The sequence below is a fragment of the Gallus gallus genome, chromosome Z, assembly GCF_016699485.2.
Source record: "Gallus gallus isolate bGalGal1 chromosome Z, bGalGal1.mat.broiler.GRCg7b, whole genome shotgun sequence".
Taxonomy (NCBI): domain Eukaryota; kingdom Metazoa; phylum Chordata; class Aves; order Galliformes; family Phasianidae; genus Gallus; species Gallus gallus.
In genome coordinates, this window is record NC_052572.1 from 49761743 (window position 1) to 49781907 (window position 20165).

A 20165-nucleotide genomic window follows, 5' to 3' on the forward strand; every position below is an offset into this window, starting at 1 on the left:
AGAACTATCCATGATCCATGGAAATGGCACATTAACTCTTTAACTCCCAATGCACTATATGATGTTATGATGTGGAATACCAATAATCAGAATCAAAAAAACATGACACCCTCCCCCAGGTAGAGCTCAATACATTCTAACTGCTCTCTCACATAAAGGCTAACTCCTCCACCTTGCTTCTTCAGCCCATCTTCCCTAAAAAAGACGTAACCCTCCATGACAGCATTCCAGTCATGTGAGCTATCCCACGAGGTCTCCATGACTGCAGTGAGATCACAGCCCTGCAACTGTACACAGATCTACAGCTCATCCTGATAATTCCCCATGCTGCACAAACTGGTATACAGGCACTTTAGGGAAGCAGCAGGTGCAGTTATCACTAGAAATATGCAAGAACATTTTGGATGGGGTATTGGCAACTTTACCTTCTCTGATGAGCCCTCACATGATCCTATGGGACAACTCAAAGGTTTTTCCCTGATGATATGTATACATCTTCCATGTTAACTTTTTAAATATAGATTGTAATTCTCAGTATAAAAAGGGTAAATACATTAGTCCTGTTGTTTGAAGGGCTTCCTAGTGGCAACTTCAAAGCAAATTAATCAGCCAAAATGGGAGGAAACCTGCGACTGCAGAGTCTTGGCAGGAGCCCATGCTGAGTACTGCCTGAGTTGAATAAGTCACAGCTTAGTGTAACTGAAACAACACTGTGCTTTATATACCAGCTTTGTGCACTGGCAGACATGAAACTGTCTCGAGCAAACATTCTGTAGTTACTAACTCCCTGTGTGGATATTGAATGGGTGTATGCAGAATCACCTATTTCAAGATGCTTCTGTAGGACCCAAAGGGACATACATGTGAAGGAAAAACAAATTCAGAATAACAGTAACCTACATTAACTTATTTTTCATAACATTTTCCCACTGTGACTTCAATATATGAAGTACAATTAAATGTTACCCACAACTAAAAGAGAAAAAATAATCAAAAAATCTGAAACAACTGTTAATTCAATTGAGCTACCATGGCTTTAATATATATTTTATGTGCTTTTATGACATCCTTATGTTAACCATGTCTCTTTCTTTGTATCAGTAGTCCTGTATTAAAGTGAGATATTAAAGTGAAATATTTAACTGAATGAGAAAGGAGAATTTCTCTGATTAGCTTATTGTATACTCTATTGTATTATGTGGATAATTAAGATCATATGCTAAAAATAAACAATATTGACTACTAATGTTCCTTTTTAATCAGAACTTGTGTCACATGGCTGCCCCTGTATTCACAAGGAGACAACTTCACTATACTACTTGGATTTGGTTTTAATTAAAACATATTATTGCCATTCACTACAAAACCACTCTGTGATAGCTTTTTCCCCCAAAATTAGAAATTCCATGATTTCTATTACATGTAAAATTGCTTCAGTACATCTAAGATAATTTGATTTTCCACAGTGAGACACAGTCTCTGATGGCTTAATCATAGGATTTTAGTTTGCACTTAAATCCCTTTCTTTAAATCAGTTCCTCAGTAAAACTAACAGCAAGAAGTGATATTTAAATAGCACTCTTTGCAACAGAATTATTTTTAATCAATGAAATGTAACTAGTTTATTTTTTAAGTAAAGTTATTTTCTCAACACTGACACATGGTCCTTCCCAATGACCTTGATATAATATTAGCTACTACTCCTCTCTTGGCAGCTACCCAGATATTTTTGGACCATATAATAAGGAAGCTACACTAGCCCATTTAAATTTATTTATCTATGAATGAATTGAGAGAGATGCTATTAAATTTCCCCTAAGTCCACACATACTTTTCACTCTTTAGATTTGAAAATCTACTGAAAAATATATACTTTGATTTGTTCTTTCTAAGCTCATGTTGGTTATTGCTCTTAGTTTTATTATCCACTCTTAAACTTTGGAATTGTGTGAAATATTTCAATTCATTTATGTTAAAGATATCTGAATTCTGTTAACCTAATTTAAGGTGGTACTGTTTGCTCCAGTCTTACTTGTAAATGCATTAATTCTAGTATGATTTTTAACTTCTGTGATTTTTTTTCCTGCAATAGTTGGACTAAATGTAAAGTACAAATGAAGGATGAAAAAACAGCACAACTGAAGTCCCCATGTCTAGTGATCTTGTTCATAGACATTTTTAGTAGCTGTAGGATGAACAGAGAAAGGTGACAAATTAGCTCAGACCATGTGCAAAGCATTAGTGAAATTAATACACAGAACTTTCCAATAAATTTAGAAGGAAACTTTTCTACCATCTATGCACCTTTAGAGTACAGTGTACAATAATATCCTGTACATTCTCCTTTTTTAAGGAAACAGTGGTTCAGAACTAGAAGAATAACCTCTACTTTTCTACAAGAACTGACAATCCTTTCACAGGAATATTTCAGCTTCTTAGAACCACAAAAATTAAACTTTGCCGGAGCTCCCCTGGCCCCAGGTACTGAATGTACTCTCTAGCATTCAATCTTAGAGAGTAAAGGGGCCCAAGATGGCTGGTTGCTCTTCAAGGAGGAAGCCTTAAAGGTGCAGGAGCAGGCTGTCCCCTTGAGCCGCAAAACGAGCCGGCGTGGAAGAAGACTGGCATGGATGAATAGGGAACTATTCTTGAGGCTCCAGGACAAAAAGAGAATCTATCTCCTGTGGAAGAAGGGACAAGCAACCTGGAAAGAATACAAGGAAGTTGTTAAGATGTGCACGGAGAAAATCAGAAAGGCAAAAGCCCAGCTTGAACTCAACCTGGCTGCTGGGGTAAAAAGGCACAAGAAACTCATTTACAAATATATCAACAGTAAGAGGAGGACCAGGGAGAATCTCCATTCCTTACTGGATGAGGCTGGGAATGTGACCAGTGAGGATAAGGAAAAAGCAGACGTTCTGAATGCCTTCTTTACGTCTGTCTTTAAAAGTCAGACCAGTTATCCTCAGGTTTCTCCACTCTCTGACCTGGCAGTCTCAGCTGGGGAGCAGACTAAACCCCCCATGATTCAGGAGGAAACAGTCAGAGACCTGCTACTCCAACTGGACTGCCACGAGTCCATGGGACAGAATGAGATTCACCCAAGAGTGCTGAGGAAACTGGCAGAGGTGATAGCCGAGCCGCTTTCCATCATCTGTCGGCGCTCCCTGTTGATTGGTGAGGTCCCAGGAGACTGGAGATTTGCCAACATGACTCCCATCTACATGAAGAATTATAAGGAGGATCCGGGAAACTACAGGCCTGTTAGCCTGACCTTGGTGCCAGGGAAGGTTGTGGAGCAAATTGTCTTGAGGGAGATCATGCGGCATGTGTGGAACAACCAGGGGATCAGGCCTAGCCAGCATGGGTTCACAAAAGGCAGGTCCTGCTTGACTGAATTGATCTCCTTCTATGATCTAGTGACCCGGCTGGTGGATGAGGTAAAAGGCTGTTGTTGTGTCTGCCTAGTCTTCAGCAAAGCCTTTGACACAGTCTCCCACAGTATTCTCCTGCAGAAGCTGGCAGTTCGTGGCTTGGACAGGTACACTCTTGGCTGGGTAAGGAACTGGTTGGGGGGCCAGGCCCAGAGAGTGGTGGTGAATGGAGTTAAATCCAGCTGGCGGCTGGTCGTGAGTGGTGTTCCCCAGGGGTCGGTGCTGGGGCCTGTCCTGTTTAATATCTTTATTGATAACCTGGATGAGGGCAGTGAGTGCACCCTCAGTGAGTTTGCAGATGACACCAAGCTGGCTGGAAGTGTCAATTTGCCTGAGGGTCACGAGGCCCTACAGAGGGATCTGGATAGGCTGGATAGCTGGGCTGAAGTCAGTGGAATGGGATTCAACAAGACCAAATGCCGGGTCCTGCACTTTGGCCACAACAACCCCAGGCAACGCTACAGGCTTGGGGCAGAGTGGCTGGAAGACTGTGTAGAGGAAAAGGACCTGGGGGTGTTGATTGACGCTAGACTGAACATGAGCCAGCAGTGTGCCCAGGTGGCCACGAAGGCCAATGGCATCCTGGCTTGTATCAGAAATAGTGTGGTCAGCAGGAACAGGGAAGTAATTGTCCCCCTGTACTCAGCACTGGTGAGGCCGCACCTTGAGTACTGTGTCCAGTTTTGGGCCCCTCACTGTAAGAAAGACATTGAGGCCCTGGAGCGTGTCCAGAGGAGGGCAACAAAGCTAGTAAGGGGTCTGGAGCACAGGCCTTATGAGGAGCGGCTGAAGGAGCTGGGATTGTTCAGTTTGCAGAAGAGGAGGCTCACGGGAGACCTTACTGCTCTCTATAACTACCTGAAAGGAGGTTCTATTGAGCTGGGGGTCAGCCTCTTCTCTTGTGTGACTAGTGAGAGGACTAGAGGGAATGGCTTCAAGCTGCACCAGGGAAGATTCAGGCTGGATATTAGGAAATACTACTTCTCTGAAAGGGTGGTCAGGCACTGGAATGGGCTGCCTAGAGAGGTGGTGGAGTCACCGAGCCTGGTGGTGTTCAAAGAACATTTGGATGTTGTGTTGAGGGACATGGTTTAGCGAGAACCATTGGTGAAGTGCGAATAAATGGTTGGACTGGGTGATCCTGTGGGTCTTTTCCAACCTTGACAATGCTATAATTCTTTCAAGAGTACTGACCACACACTTCTTAAGAATAAGTAGGGTGAAAAAGGAGAAGGATTTTGACATACGTTTCTTTAGTTGCTTTCTGCTTTCTTTTATTTCCGTAGGTACAAGAGGGGGAAAATGCCTGCTGCTGCACTATATTATTCTACAGTGCACTGAATGGAAAATTTCTGTCAATGCATGCTTTTGTTAAGAGACATATTGACCAGATCAAGAGTACAATTACAAATACTGAAATATCTCAAGAAGAGAAGTATTCTACATTTTAATTTATATTTTGCCTCAGGAGTAGGACAGGATTAAAAAATATTACTTTCTCTACACTGAAGAATTGATACTCAATCCATGATACTGTTAACTGGCACACATGCAAATTTATGCACTCAATATTCCATTGGTTTTTGCCACACAGTTTACAGATACACTGATGTCACGTGTTTAGCCACTGATACCGCTAAATGTGACCTTGAACAAATGTCTGAATAATGTATTTTATATATGACCTGGTATAACTGTATTATTTCATGGGAAAACTAGTATATGTTTTAGAAATTTGTTCACATAGGTGCTGACTTAATGTGTTGGTTTAGAAATTTATATAACACTATTAATGTGTACTCTCATAAGACTATCTTTCTGTATAAAACTTGTAAGAATCAGATAGTAAATACAGTCAGATCAGTCTTAGGAATATTAAATACAGCTACAGAGCAATGTGAGCAGTGGTAGGGAACTCTGGATCAGAGGTAGTTTTTTCATCCAATGTCCTGGTCAAAGGGAAGAGTTTTGAAAAGGCTAGTTGAATCTGCAAACCAAGATGATTACAGGACTGATTTCATAGCCACAGTTCCAGCTGCTTAGACCATGAGACTCCCTCTGAGAACCTTGATTTACTGATAGGCCCATTTGTCAATGGAGAGGAAAAACATCTTTTGCTATGAGCTCACCAAACTGGTGAAAAAGATTTAAAACTAAAGCTCTGAGGAGGAGGGGAACTTCAATCCATCCTCCATCTTATTAATTTGATATCAGTGCCAGCAATAGATGTCCAGAGCCTGGAGAAAGGTCAGAGGTAATCAGGAGAAGAGCAGTACAACTGAATACTAGCCACTCCAGTTAGTAAGGTAGCTTAATCAGGGACACAACAGAAGTGCCTCTGTGTAAATGAGTGATGCATCCCAAGTAAAAGGAAGGCAGGCAAAAATGCCAGGAGGCCAACATGGATGAACAAGGTGTTCCTGAACAAACAAAAACACAAAGACAAAAACTACAGAGGGTGGAAGCAAGCACAGCCTAAGAGAAACAGCAATAATTTATCTGAGCTATCACGAATCAGATTAGGAAAGCTAGGGTCTTGATGGAACTAAATCTGGGCAGGAATGTTAAGGGCAACAAGAAAAGTTTCCATAGGTATATCAGTGGTAAAAGGAAGTCTAAGGAAAATGTGAGCCTTCTCCAGAAGGAAATGTGAGAATTGTTTATTCAGAATGTGAAGAATTATTTATTTATTTTTTTTTTAGCTATAGCAAGTGCTGTAGCTACACTGTTCAATTTGCAGAAGGTAAAGGCAGGAACACTGAAAATGAAAAACTGCTCACTGCAGGAAAAACCCAAGTTCAAGACCATCCAAGCAAACTGAAGGTGAAGAAATCCATGGGACCTGTTGAGATGAAGTCACGCATCCTGACAGAACAGACCTGTTAGGTGGCTAAGCCACTATAAGAAGTCCATGGCATTCTGATGAAGTTTCCAGGTAACGTAGAAGGAGAAACATAACCCCCACTTTTTAAAAGGGGAAAAAAATCAAGATCTGGGGAAGAGGCCATTCACTCTTACCTCTGTACCTGACAAGATCATGGAGTAGCTACCTCTGGAAGATGTACTGAGGCATATGAAGAACACAGAAATGATTGGTGAAGCCAACATGTCTTCAGTGAGGGCAGATCACTCCTGGCAAATTTGCTGGAAGCTTCAGAACTAGTGGATAAGGAAAGAAGAGCAACCAACATCAGCAACCTGGAGTTGTATATAGCATTTTTCACTGTCTCACAGAAAATCTCATCTCATCCACAGCAGGGTGTTGGAACTAGGTAACCTTCAATACCCCCTCCAAACCAAATCATCCTATAATTTCATGATTCTATAAACTTCCAGTTTGTCATGGTTTTATGACTTTGGTCATCAGTATTCCACATCATAACGTCATGTAGTGCATTAGGAGTTAAAGAGTTCATGCTCCAGTTCCATGGATTGTGGATAGTTCTGGGTACCTGGTTTTCAGAAGAGAAGAACTACATACTACATACCCCAGAGGACTTTGTGTTGTTCTGCTTTCTGTTCAGAGGAAAAGATAAAATTGTTGATAAGTCACGAGCCTGCCCTCTTCTGCTGCTTCTTGTCTTGGCAGTGTGTGTGCTCCCTAGCTGTCTCACCTTCAGCATTAGGGTCAGGCCCTCAGTTTTTGGACACTCTCTCTCCCATTTTATTATTAGCCTCAACTCCAACTATATTGAATTATATTGTTTTATTGTCATGGAGTTATCTGAGACTGTGAGAAGGGGGGCCCAGAAAAAAAAAAAAAAAAAAAAAAAAGACGAAAGTGTGAAGGAAAGGGAAAAAAAAAGGGGGGGGAAGAGGGGGGGGAGATACCAGCAATTGGCAGCGCGATCCAGCTGGCCCCAGCATCATAGCAGGGCACGCCGTGGGCTGCACTCTCCAGGAGGGGAGTGGGAAGGGCAGAGAGCCAGTAGATGGGTTTAACAAAAGGAACACATCGGCAACAATCTGAGTAAGAACAGTAATTTACTAAATCTATCAAAATCAATCAAAATGAGAGAGAAGAGTACCCAAAGTGCAAGAGAAACACGTGCCCTTCTTTGAAATGAGCAGAGCTGGCCAGAGGCACAGAGCGGCTGGTGTCCAGTCCTGAGCTCCACCTCAAGTCCTCTTCTCGCCAACTCCTCCGGGTATGTCGCCCCTTCTCTCCCCCAGGGGAACCCAAAGTGCCCCAAAAGGTGGTAGCATGGAACCAGAACAATAACTCTTTAACTCCCACTGTTCTGCATGATGTTCTGATGTGGAATACTGACAACAAAAATCACAAAACCACAACATTTATCTTGCATTCTTCTGTCATATTTAGTAAATTAACTTTTCTCCTCAGATCACTGCCACTGTTTTGTTTTTAGGCCTTTCTCCCTAACCCTTCCTCTTTTCCCCCTGTCTCGCTCCAATTTATAGGAGGGAGAGGAGGTTCTTTGATATATGTATACCTGGCGTGAGATTAAGAAGTTTATTACAGATCTTAATAAGGGAGATGAAGAAGGGGAGGACGGACACTATTACGGATTGGGGTAATGGGGAAGGGAAGGCGAGCAATAGAAAAGATAGGAAATAGAAGCAAGGAGTCTTTATAGGTACAAATTAGGGTGATGGAGGAGGGAAGAGGGGCAGCAGAAAAGACAGGAAATAGGAGCAAGAAGTCTCTATAGGAGGCAAGAGGGAGATAGTCACCACCATGGGTCCAATGTGGTTCATGGTTCAGTCATTGCTCTTCAGTAGAGGTGGGCCGTTGGGCATTGTTCCGTTGATGAGGACAGTGACCAACGCGATGACAACGATGATGACTGCAATAGCAGCACAAACTTATTTATAAGTGCAAAGTGGTTGAGTCAGCCTTTTGGAGTGACCGTTTCTGGCTTTTGGATCTCAGCAGGAACTCCTTTTGTTCCCATCTCCCTGGCCTTGCCAGCAGATAAGAGGGAGTATGGAGATGCCAACTAGTATCTTGTCTTCACAAGACACGATGGTATCATCCCCCAGTCTCCCACAGCAAACAGGAGTAATTTGGTCACAGGACAGATCTTCTGCCAGTAAACAGCCCTGAGCACTCCCTTAACTCTTGGGCAGAAGGCAAACAGCTCCAAAGAAATACTTTCAAATGTAAATCGTCCAGCCAGTGATGTTGATTGCCACACAGCAGCACCCACCTCCCACCTCCTAGAGTCTTATCACAAGAAATACCTCAGGCAGCAAGCTTTGAGCCAGAAAACAAAGAAGGATTCATACACCCCCTTCATCCCTTTCCAGGCACATGGGTCCTTGGGTTCCCCTGTCCCATTAGTCATGGAACCGGGCCAAACCGGCCTGTAAACGACTGACACAATTACATCTGGTTTGGGTTTTTAGGACTTTCTATCCAGATAAATAATTGCTAAATCATCATCTTCTTCAGTTATTTGTACATGATTAATTTTTCACCCACATCTATTTGGCACACCTAAGATATTTAGCAGATTATTCAACAGTAGCATTCACAATACAGACAGATATTGGTATTTGGATCCCCTTAACCAAATCTTCTTTGACTGTGAAATACAAGACACAAGGGTGCTAGCTCCCTGAGGCAGGAATGCTTAGGGAAATCCTCTAAAGAAAATGACCTCTGGCATACATTCTGATGACATTTTGGCTGCCTGGCAGGATTTATGAAAAAGATTATAGGAAGACACAAAATAAATATGTGCTATTAGGACAGTAAATTTTTAGCATTGCATAGCTGGCATAAGCAACAAATTGATTCAGTTCTTCTTCTTGTTGGAGCCAAAGTAGAACTGACTTTAGTAGAAAGAATCAGCCCTACAATGAACAGGACCTGGAAGCAACAAATAACCTGAAAAGAAAAACACTTCCATGAATGATAGGAGGTTTTATAGGTTCAAAAACTGATGGGGGATGAAAATAGAGGTAAGGTTTACATTTGATTTCTTTAATAATGATAAAGAACAGGAAATTTTGCATTGTACAGTATTTACTGATGAATCTCTGATGAATCTCTACTAGTGTGACTTAGTGGGTCTCATACAAGCTAATTGGTGCAAGTTTATAGCTCTATACTTACTCAGTCCTTGTTTTCATATTTCCCTAGATGGTTACCAGCTCTGATGCAGCGGAGCAGGGGATAATAGCATACAGGGGGCTCCCTTAGCCAGGCAGACTCCAAGGGACCATAGTGATTCACCAGGACTGGAGAGCTCTCAAGAAAGTGGCTGAGGAGCTGTGGGTTGGCTCAAGAGTAACTGCCACCATTCCCTGCAAATACAGAAGGCAGCCACCAGGATAGACAAATGGAACGTGATATTGTAGTTAGCAAGAAGGAAAATCTTTCATTCCCTTGCCTTTTATTCCTCTTCCCCTTTCCTTTCCCTTTCATTCTCCTTCCTTTCCCCTTCTTCTTCCCCTTCCTTCTTCTTGTTCCTTTTCCCCTTCACTCTCATTGCCCTTGAGAATAGTGTCTTGCTGAAACAGTTCAATGATTTATCTCAATAGCAAGCACTCAGACCAGTTCATAATTTCCTCTAGTGATTATGCTTTTGGCTGGCTTGGCAACTCACTGATGTTTATGCTAAACTAGACTAAGAAGGAGAATGACACAGAATCAAGTAGAATACAGTTTTCTTTTTTTGGAAAATCCAGCCTCTACATTAGGCTTCCTTTAAAGATACAAATATTGTAAGATAGAAAGATTTATGGCTCTATATTGTTGCTGAGGTGTACAGGTGTACAGTTCTTAATCACTTGCTTTTGATTTTCACATATGCCATAGTTATTTTAACACAGCAAAATATACTGGTTACACTAGGGTGGCAGAGTTTCGTAGAAAGTGTAGTTATGGAGTTAGAGTCACATTCTTTTTTTGTAGGAGAGACTTCAGAGGTCTCAGGCCTTAGACAGTGACACAGTGACACAAAGGTGAACACACTGCTTCAAAAATATTGTTTCTAAATCTCCAAAGGTTTTTGTTTGTTTGTTTGTTTTTAATACTTGTCCAATAAAGAATTCTGTTATTGATCTCCATACTTCAGGGAACAATCCACATTAACAGTCTATAAGGAGAGAGAGGGGGAACATAACTATGCCGTTTCAGCACTGACCACTGTAAAAGTAGCACTCTAATTCTCCTATTTACTCAAGAAAATACTGTGCCTTACTTTAACTGAAATAAGGTAAATGTAAGCATCTTCTATATTATTGCAAAATTGTTCTAGATTTTTTTTACCTTTCACCTATTCTGCTTTCAATAACTATTTATTAGATAGAGACAATGAGCCCTCTTAGGTGTGCTATGCACCAAGATGATGGAAAATTTCCAATTAGTCTATCAAAACAACTTGCTGAAGTCTGACTAATTTTGAACAATTTGGAAATAGTCATTTACATCATATTAAATTTTAGCAGCTGAAAGCTAAGTCTGGATCTAAATTTTGATTGTTGATACCTATATCAGAGAGCTGGAAACCTCTCCAGTGTGGAGAAGCTGAGGGAGATGGGCTTCCTCATCCTCACTGTGACCTTCCAATACTTAAAATGAGATTGTGATTTGGAAGGAGACAGACTTTTTACATGGTCTGATAAAGGATGAGAGGGCATGGTTTTAAACTAAAACTGGGGAGATTTAGATTAGATGTCAGGAGGAAATTTTTTACTCAAAAAGAAATGAGCAGGTTGACCAGACTAGTTCTAGAAGTATTTGAGGGTGGGTTGGACAGGACCCTGGGCAGCCTGATTTGGTGCCTGTTTTACTGTTTGTCAGCCCTTCCCATGGTGGTAGAGTTGGAATTAGATCATCTTTAAAGTCCCTTCCAACCCAAGCCATTCTGTGATTCTATGATTCTACATAGACACCCACTAATTTGAGGTAGATGCCCACTCGAAATAAATTCCAATTTCTTCCTTTCACTCAGAGAGACTTGCTTTTTGCTGAAGATGTATTTATGGAAGTATTTAGGATTTCAGGATGAAGATAAGCACTTAATGAAGCCAGTCCTGTTTTCAAACATTCCTAAATATCAGTCTTCCGTTGCAATTACATTTCTCAGACTTGCTTCCTTTCTTGTTTTCTTGAGCAAGAAGCTCAAAATATCTACCTATTCTTTTTTCTTTTCTGCTGTGGTTGCAGTAAAGGAAAATAACTATTCTGCAAACGGTACTTTTCAGATAACAATTTCAGATGATGAAAAACAATATATGCAACCGTATAACCAGCTGAGCTTGTAAAATTTGCATTTGAGAAAAAGCCAACTATTTCTTTCAAATATAGGCTCTTGTCATGTTCACGTTCTTACAGAAAATAGCTTTACCAGTTTATGGCTTTCCTTCTTGAAAGGGAAACAGGAGGGCAGATTTTTTTTTTTTTTTTTTTTTTTAATTTACAAATTGTGTAAACATCACTTTAATGCCCAGAGAAATGTATGCAGTCTTTTGTCATTAATTCCATGTGGTTTGTAAAAAGATTCCACAGCAAAAGGTTGAAAAAACACCAAAATAGAAAGCCGTAAGTAAAGGACTCATATATGTAAAAATGACATTTTTTTCACTGAAAGGTAGAGAGGGCAGAAGTTTTTGCTGGTAACTATTGTAACATATCGCATTTGACAATCACTTTTACCAAATCTATTCATTTATTTCAAAAATTTACATATTTCACTCTTATTAAAAATCAGAATATAAATGTCTCTAATGGAGACGTTCTTAATGTCTGCATTTCATGTCATTACATAGCCAACTTCTTTCCTGGGCAAGCAAACTATCACATTTGTATTAGTAACAGATGTTTTTTATTTGTTCTTTTGCTTTTGTTAAAAACAAACAAACAAACAGACAACACACATCTTCAGAATGAACCAAATCAGATTAAGCATTTCCTGTCCCTATCCAGAAATCAAAGACCCTTTCCTAAAGAGTCATTTATTTGATAAATTCTGCCATTTTATATTTACAAACTGGTGTCAGTATTCACAAACTTGGTCATTATTCAGAATTTAACTTTTGTGTTTTGGCCACTCTAGTTCTTTTTTACTTGTATCAATTATAAAATCTATTGTAATGGGACAAGATCAAAGGTAACACAGAAGTGATCTGTATGAAAAGTGGCTACAATTGCACACTGAAGTGTTGGAAGCTGTTTTTTTTTTCATCACTGTCTTCAATCAGATGTTTGTTTCTGTGGATTGGTTGAGAAAATATTATACAGGAAGTCACACTGATGTGCTTAAGCTTAACCTTTTATTATTATTATTATTTTTCACCTAGATGATTAAGACTGGTGCAAGATGTATAATTATAGATTTTAATGGTCATTTTAATTTATTTTGGATGAAAAATAACTCATCTAACTGTCACAAATATATAGGGGATTAGAATCAGATTCAATCACATTAAGCCAATTTTAGTCTGTTAATTTAAAAAATATAGTGTAATGTAATGTGTTCTAACATAGATTGTTAATATAATATATATTGGTTATGTAAATATAGATATTGATATAATAAAATATAATGATACAAATATAACATGAAATAGCATTGGCAACAAGTATATTTAGAGTTTAAAAACATAGTCAGCCTTTTTTCTAAACAATAGTTATTTGAGTGGTAGGCTTATGCCACGAAGGAATTTGTAGAAAAACTGCACAGAGCAACACTTTGAGAAAAAATAGAAGGAAAATATGAAAGCACATTTACTGATTTTCTATTTCATTTTAGACTCCATTGCTTAAAAATTACTTAGCAGTCTCACAGTTCCATAAGCCCTTACAGAATCATCAGTATTGGAGACCAACACTGATGACCTGCTGTTGCCTGTTTCTTTTCCTGTCCTTCTGTGTTACTAGAAGGACTGAAGAAGACTCTGCTGTGTCTCCCCAGAACCTTAAATCTCCTCTGATAGATCTCAGGCTTCCTGATACTGTTTTGCTGTTTACCCGAATGAAAGAAAAAACAAAAACAAAAACAAAAACAAAAAAAAAAAAAAACCCAAAAAACTTTATTACAATTTGTTAATTGGTACATCTCCATGCTTTACTGTACCCAGATCTGTACTTGTACAAATAGCTGTTGTATACTTGCTCTGTTTTTTTATAAAATATTTTTGTAAAAATGTGAATTTGGTATCATTTTTATGCAGTAACAGGAAAAGTGTTTTAATCATTTGCATAGAAGAATAATTTGTTGCAACCTGTTTAACCATTATAGAAGGTACATTTTTGCAGTATTCTTTACAGTTTTTCAGACATGGCCTGCATATCCTAAGAGAGAAGTTGATTCAATCTTAGTGAATATACTTTATTGACATTGCTGTGCTGTCATTCACTGTATGGTAGATAGCTTCACTTCTTAATTGGATGTTTAGGTATTGATACATTTTGAAAAAATCATTTCCTACAGTCAACTAAATGGCAAAAACATTTCTAAATGAGAAACTAAATCAAAAAAGATTTAAACAGGAACGTAGAAGCATGTCAAGATCTCAAAGACAAAAATAAAAAGTAATGACTATATAATCTATACATGAAAAAAATGATGGTGAGATAAAATGTACTTATATGGGGGATCACAAATAAATAGAAGAATCCCCCTCAAAAATTTGACACATATACCCTAAAACTTAATTTCAAAAATTTAAAATGTTTCCAGAATGTCCTTTCTACTACTGAATTTTGATTTGTTATAGACCCATTCTTCTTTTGAGAATTTGTTAAAACAAAATATAAACCTGTTTTTCTCAATATTTCTTGTGTTTTTATTAACTCACACAATTCCCTTTTTTTTATTACTATTTCTAAATCAACAAACATGATCATGAAGCATGCTATCTGTGTCTCTGACAGGGGGGCAGCAGGTCCACAGGCCAACCAGCCCAAGAGAAGAGAGAAAGAAAGAAAGACAGAAAGAAAGAAGGAAAGAAGGAAAGAAAGAAGGAAAGAAGGAAAGAAGGAAAGAAAGAAGGAAAGAAAGAAGGAAAGAGAGAAAGAAAGAAAGAAAGAAAGAAAGAAAGAAAGAAAGAAAGAAAGAAAGAAAGAAAGAAAGAAAGAAAGAAAGAAAGAAAGAAAGAAAGAAAGAAAGAAAGAAAGAAAGAAAGAAAAAGAAAGAGAGAAAGAAAGACAGAGAGAGAGAAAGAAAGAAAGAAAGAAAGAGAAAGAAAGAAAGGAAGAAAGAAAGAAAGAAAGAAAGAAAGAAAGAAAGAAAGAAAGAAAGAAAGAAAGAAAGAAAGAAAGAAAGAAAGAAAGAAAGAAAGAAAGAAAGAAAGAAAAAGAAAGAGAGAAAGAAAGAAAGACAGAGAGAGAGAAAGAAAGAGAGAAAGAAAGAGAGAAAGAAAGAAAGAAAGAAAGAAAGAAAGAAAGAAAGAAAGAAAGAGAGAAAGAAAGAAAAAGAAAGAAAGAGAGAAAGAAAGAAAGACAGAGAGAGAGAAAGAAAGAGAGAAAGAAAGAGAGAAAGAAAGAAAGAAAGAAAGAAAGAAAGAAAGAAAGAAAGAAAGAAAGAAAGAAAGAAAGAAAGAAAGAAAAAGAAAGAAAGAAAGAGAGAAAGAGAGAGAAAGAAGGAAAGAAAGAAAGAAGGAAAGAAAGAAAGAAAGAAAGAAAGAAAGAAAGAAAGAAAGAAAGAAAGAAAGAAAGAAAGAAAGAAAGAAAGAAAGAAAAAGAAAGAAAGAAAGAGAGAAAGAGAGAGAAAGAAGGAAAGAAAGAAAGAAAGAAAAAGAAAGGAAGAAAGAAAGAAAAAGAAAGAAAGAAAGAAAGAAAGAAAGAAAGAAAGAAAGAAAGAAAGAAAGAAAGAAAGAAAGAAAGAAAGAAGGAAAGAAGGAAAGAAGGAAAGAAGGAAAGAAGGAAAGAAGGAAAGAAGGAAAGGAAGAAAGGAAGAAAGGAAGAAAGGAAGAAAGGAAAGAAAGGAAGAAAGAAAGGAAGAAAGAAAGGAAGAAAGAAAGAAAGAAAGAAAGAGAGAAAGAGAGAAGGAGAGAAGGAGAGAAGGAGAGAAGGAAAGAAAGAGAGAAAGAGAAGGAGAGAAGGAGAGAAGGAAGGAAGGAAGGAAGGAAGGAAGGAAGGAAGGAAGGAAGGAAGGAAGGAAGGAAGGAAGGAAGGAAGGAAGGAAGGAAGGAAGGAAGGAAAGAAAGAAAGAAAGAAAGAAAGAAAGAAAGAAAGAAAGAAAGAAAGAAAGAAAGAAAGAAAGAAAGAAAGAAAGAAAGAAAGAAAGAAAGAAAGAAAGAAAGGAAGGAAGGAAGGAAGGAAGGAAGGAAGAAAGAAAGGAAGAAAGAAAGGAAGAAAGAAAGGAAGAAAGAAAGGAAGAAGGAAAGAGCATGAGGGCTGGATGTTGATCGTTTACAGGCTGGTTCAGCCCTATTCTGTGACTAATGGGGCTGGGGCTAGCGGACCCGCAGAGGGAAGGGAAAAAAAGGGAAAGGGTAGGTAGATTGGAGATGGGCCTAAAAACAGAACAGCAGCAACAATCTGAGGAGGAAAGTCAGTTTACGAAATGTGATATTGGAATGCAAGATAACACAATATAATACAATATATAATTGGAATTGAGGCTAATAAATCAAATAAAATGAGAGACAGAGTATCCAAAACCAAAGGCCTTACTCTGAATTGAAGGCAAACCGGCTGGGGAGCACACACGCACACCACTGACAGGCACTGAAAAATAGACAGTCTCCTTATTAGTGAGGAGTTTTTTCTACCCCTCTGAACGCAAAGTCCTCTGGGGTATGTCGTTCTTCTCTTCTGAGAGTCAGGTACCCAGAAAATCAGCAGTCTGGATTCAGACTGCTGAACAGACACAGAACTGGAACATCAACTTTTTAACTCCCAGTGCTTTACATGATGTTATGATGTGGAATACTTATAATAAAAAAATCATAAAACCATGACACCTTGAAAAAAAAGCACCTTATCTGTGACACATGGTAAATAAGGATAACAGTAATTGACTCTTGCATATTAATTTTGTCAAACTATGAATGGTTATTTACAGAGTCCAAGACCCATGCTTATTTTAACTTAACTGTTAGGCCAAAGAAGAACTTAAAATAGGATCTGAAATCGGTTTATTTGCAATATCTTAAAAAAAAAATAAAATACTAATTTCCATAATTAATTGTCCCTAGAGCACATAGAATATCTTGTAAATATCGAACATGAATATAAGGATCATAATAGTTTTATGCTGTTTTAATGTTCAGAAAAGAATTGAAATCATATTCTCTCTATAGAAAATAAAAATGATACCATGCAAATGAGTCATATTATTCTAGCCCACTATTCATTCAAAATGCTGGTAAAACCTATAAGATCACGAAATTGAAACAGCTTAAGAAATTGGTATCGGTATAAATAAACGAAAAGTAAAGATAAAGAAAGAAACTTACTTTTGTTTGTAGTTCAACAACAAATGAAACTGCTTTCAAACGAGCCTAAGAGAACAAGGTGGTTTCACTTTCAGAAGATAAATATAGATTTTGGATGCTTCCTGAAATCATGTTCAACACGAAAAACATTTACCTATTATATAACAGAACTTGAGCCTCTTTATTATCCTAGGGCACTGCTGCCAGACTTCTGGTTATTCTACTAACTTTTAATATACAAATACAATTGCACTGTGAATACACATTTAAAAGATGAAATTTGGTGATTCATTATTTGGCTTAGGCACCTCTGCAATTAACTGAATAGGTCTGATAAATTGCATAACGGATAAATCCCATATGTTCATGCTATTGTCAATGATGTTATTGTAATAATAGTTTACCAACTTCTGTTCTTAGTACCTCAGTATAAAACTAAAAACACAATCATTAACATCTCCACAGAATTTGACTGAGTTTCAAGGGTAGCACCCACAGTGTTACTAGTATTTGAAGACAAATCCCTTTCAGTTAAATTCAGTAACTTAGCATTACATCCCGTGTTTCCTAAAAAATTGAACATCTAGACTCTTGTATATTTTGTGTGGACAATTCTCATCCACTCACAGGTTAGGTTTTCAGTCATGTACCCATTTTTGAACATGTATAATTGTATAATTTTCTGTCGACGGTTTACGGACTGGTCCGGCCCAGTTCCGTGACTAATCGGGAGGAGGGATTTCATAAAATCCGCACCTCTGGAAAAAGAAACAGAGGATCCCCCCCCCCCCCCCCCCCCCCAAAAAAAAAAAAAAAAAAAAAAAAAAGCAATGATCATGATCTGAGGAGAAACAAACTAATTTACTAAATATAGTATCGGAATGCACGATAACACACTATAATACAATATAATTCAATATAATTGTTAATAAAATCAAATATAATTGAGAGAAAGATTGTCCGAGAGCCAAAGGCCTTACACTAATACTGAAGCCTTGCGTGCAGTCGGGAGCAGCAGTAGCGAGCCGATCCGACAGTGAGCATGAGATGAGAAGAAGGGCGAGTCAGATGACCTGCGCCCTTATATTTGTTCCCTTGAACAGGAATGATAACAGTACTCGAAAAGGCTCTTGGGGAACGTAGTTCTTCTTCTCTTCCAGTCAGGTACCCGGAACTAAAGCATTTGCTCTTTAACTCTTAGTACACTGCATGATGTTGTGATGTGGAATACTGATAACCAAAAATCATAAAACCATGACATTTTCAAAATCAAGATTTTCAAAATCAAGGTTTTAATGACGCTTTAATTTTGGGCAATAAAAAACTGTGGGAAAGTAAGTCTTCTGAATAGTGATGTAGATATGCAGTCTGAAGATGGAAATATATATCCTGTACATATAGCTAAGATCACTTATTACTTTGATAGTTGAGCCAATGAACTGACGTTCTTTCTCAGTCTTAACAATATCTTCTGTTTTTAGTTTTTATTTTCTAGTTAAATTTATTTTATTCTAATGAGAATTCATTACCTTTAAAATAATTGCTTCTGAGTTACTATTTCTTTAGGAAATTTTTATTTGTTTTATAGAAATCATAGAATTATATGATCATATAATGCCTTAGGTTGGAAGGGATCTTAAAAATTATCTAGTTCCAAACTCCCTGCCATGGACAGAGTTGTTAACTATTAGATGAGGCTGCGTAGGACCCCATCCAAACTAGCCTTGAATGTCCCTGGTGACAGGGCATCCACAGTTTCTCTGGGTAGCCTGTTTGAGTGCCTCACCACCCTTTGAATAAAGATTTTTTTCTTAAGATCTAATTTAAATCTCCCCTCTTTTAGTTTATAGCCACTCGCCCTTGTTCTAACAGTATTAGACTGTCTAAGAAATCAGTCTGATTTTTTATTTTTATGCACCCTTCATATATTGGAAGGCCACAAGGAGGTATTTCTGGAGCCTTCTCTTTTTCAGAGCAAATAAGCCCAGCCCCCTCAACTTTATACACAGGAGACATTCTCCAGCTCTGTGATCATCTTTATGCCTCTCCTCTGGGTCCACTTCGACAGCTCCACATTCTTCTTGTACTGGGGGCCTCAGGCTTGGGTGTAGTACTACAGATGAGGGCTCACAAAGACAGAGTAGAGGGGAACAACCATCTCCCTCACCCTGAAGGCCACCCTACACTTGATGCAGCCCAGGCTACAGTTGCCTTTTCAGGCAGCAGTTTCCATGATGCTGGTTTATATCCAGCTTTTTGTTCACCAGGAACCTCACATACTTCTCCACTTGGCTGCTCTCAAAGAGTTCTTCTTCCAGTCTGGATATGTATCTGGGATTGTCCCCAGCCTAAGTGCAACACCTTGCACTTGTCCTTGTTGAACCTCATTAGGTTCATGAGGGCCCAATTTTCAAGCCTGTGTGGTGCCGACTGGATAGCATCTCTTCCTTCTATTTTATCAACTGCACCAATCAGCTTGATGTCATCAGTAAACTTGATGAGATTGCACTCAATACAACTGTCCATGTCATTCATAAGGAGCACCAGTCCCAAGGTGAACTCCTAAGTGACAGCACTTGACATCAGACTCTACCTGGACATAGATCCATTGACTACAATCCTATAGCTGTAACTGTCCAACCAATTCTTTATCCACCGAATAATCTATTCTTCAAACCCATATTTCTCCAATTTACAGGTAAGGATGTGTTATGGGACCATGTCCAAGACCTTGCAGAAGTCATAGAATCACAGAATGGCCTGGGTTGAAAAGGACCACAATGATCACCGGATTTCAATCCCCCCTTGCTATGTGCATGGCAACCAACCACTAGACTGGGCTGCCCAGAGCCACATCTAGCCTGGCCTTTAATGCCTCCAGGGATGGGGCATCCACCACCTCCTTGGGCAACCAGCTCCAGTGTGTCACCACCCTCTGGGTGAAAAACTTCCTCCTAATATCTAACCTAAACCTCCCCTGTCTCTGATTAAAACCATTCCCCCTTGTCCTATCACTATCTACCCTCACATACAGCCGTTCCCCCTCCTGTGTGTATGCTCCCTTCAAGTACTGGAAGGCCACAATGAGGTGTCCCTGGAGCCTTCTCTTCTCCAAGCTAAACAAGCCCAGTTCCCTCAACCTTTCCTCACAGGAGAGGTCCTCCAGCCCTCTGATCATCTTAGTGGCCCTCCTCTGGACCTGCTCCAAGAGCTCCACATCCTTCCTGTACTGGGGGCCCCAGGCTTGGATGCAGTAGTCCAGATGGGCCCTCACAAGAGCTGAGTAGAGGGGCAAAATCACCTCCCTCTCCCTCCTGGCCACCCCTTTTTTAATGCAGCCCAGGATATAGTTGGGCTTCCAGGCAGCAAGTGGAC

At 39.0% G+C, this 20165-nt stretch overlaps 1 long non-coding RNA gene across 1 annotated transcript; it reads right to left on the bottom strand.

The window, feature by feature from the left end:
* Positions 1 to 2083: 2083 nt before the first annotated feature.
* LOC121108488 lies at positions 2084 to 17851 on the bottom strand. Its single transcript, XR_005843028.2, has 7 exons — positions 17771 to 17851; positions 16812 to 16856; positions 16027 to 16080; positions 9517 to 9707; positions 8130 to 8242; positions 6453 to 6593; positions 2084 to 2704 (listed from the first exon to the last, which is right to left on the bottom strand). It is a non-coding gene; the product is annotated as an uncharacterized LOC121108488 (long non-coding RNA).
* Positions 17852 to 20165: the final 2314 nt, after the last annotated feature.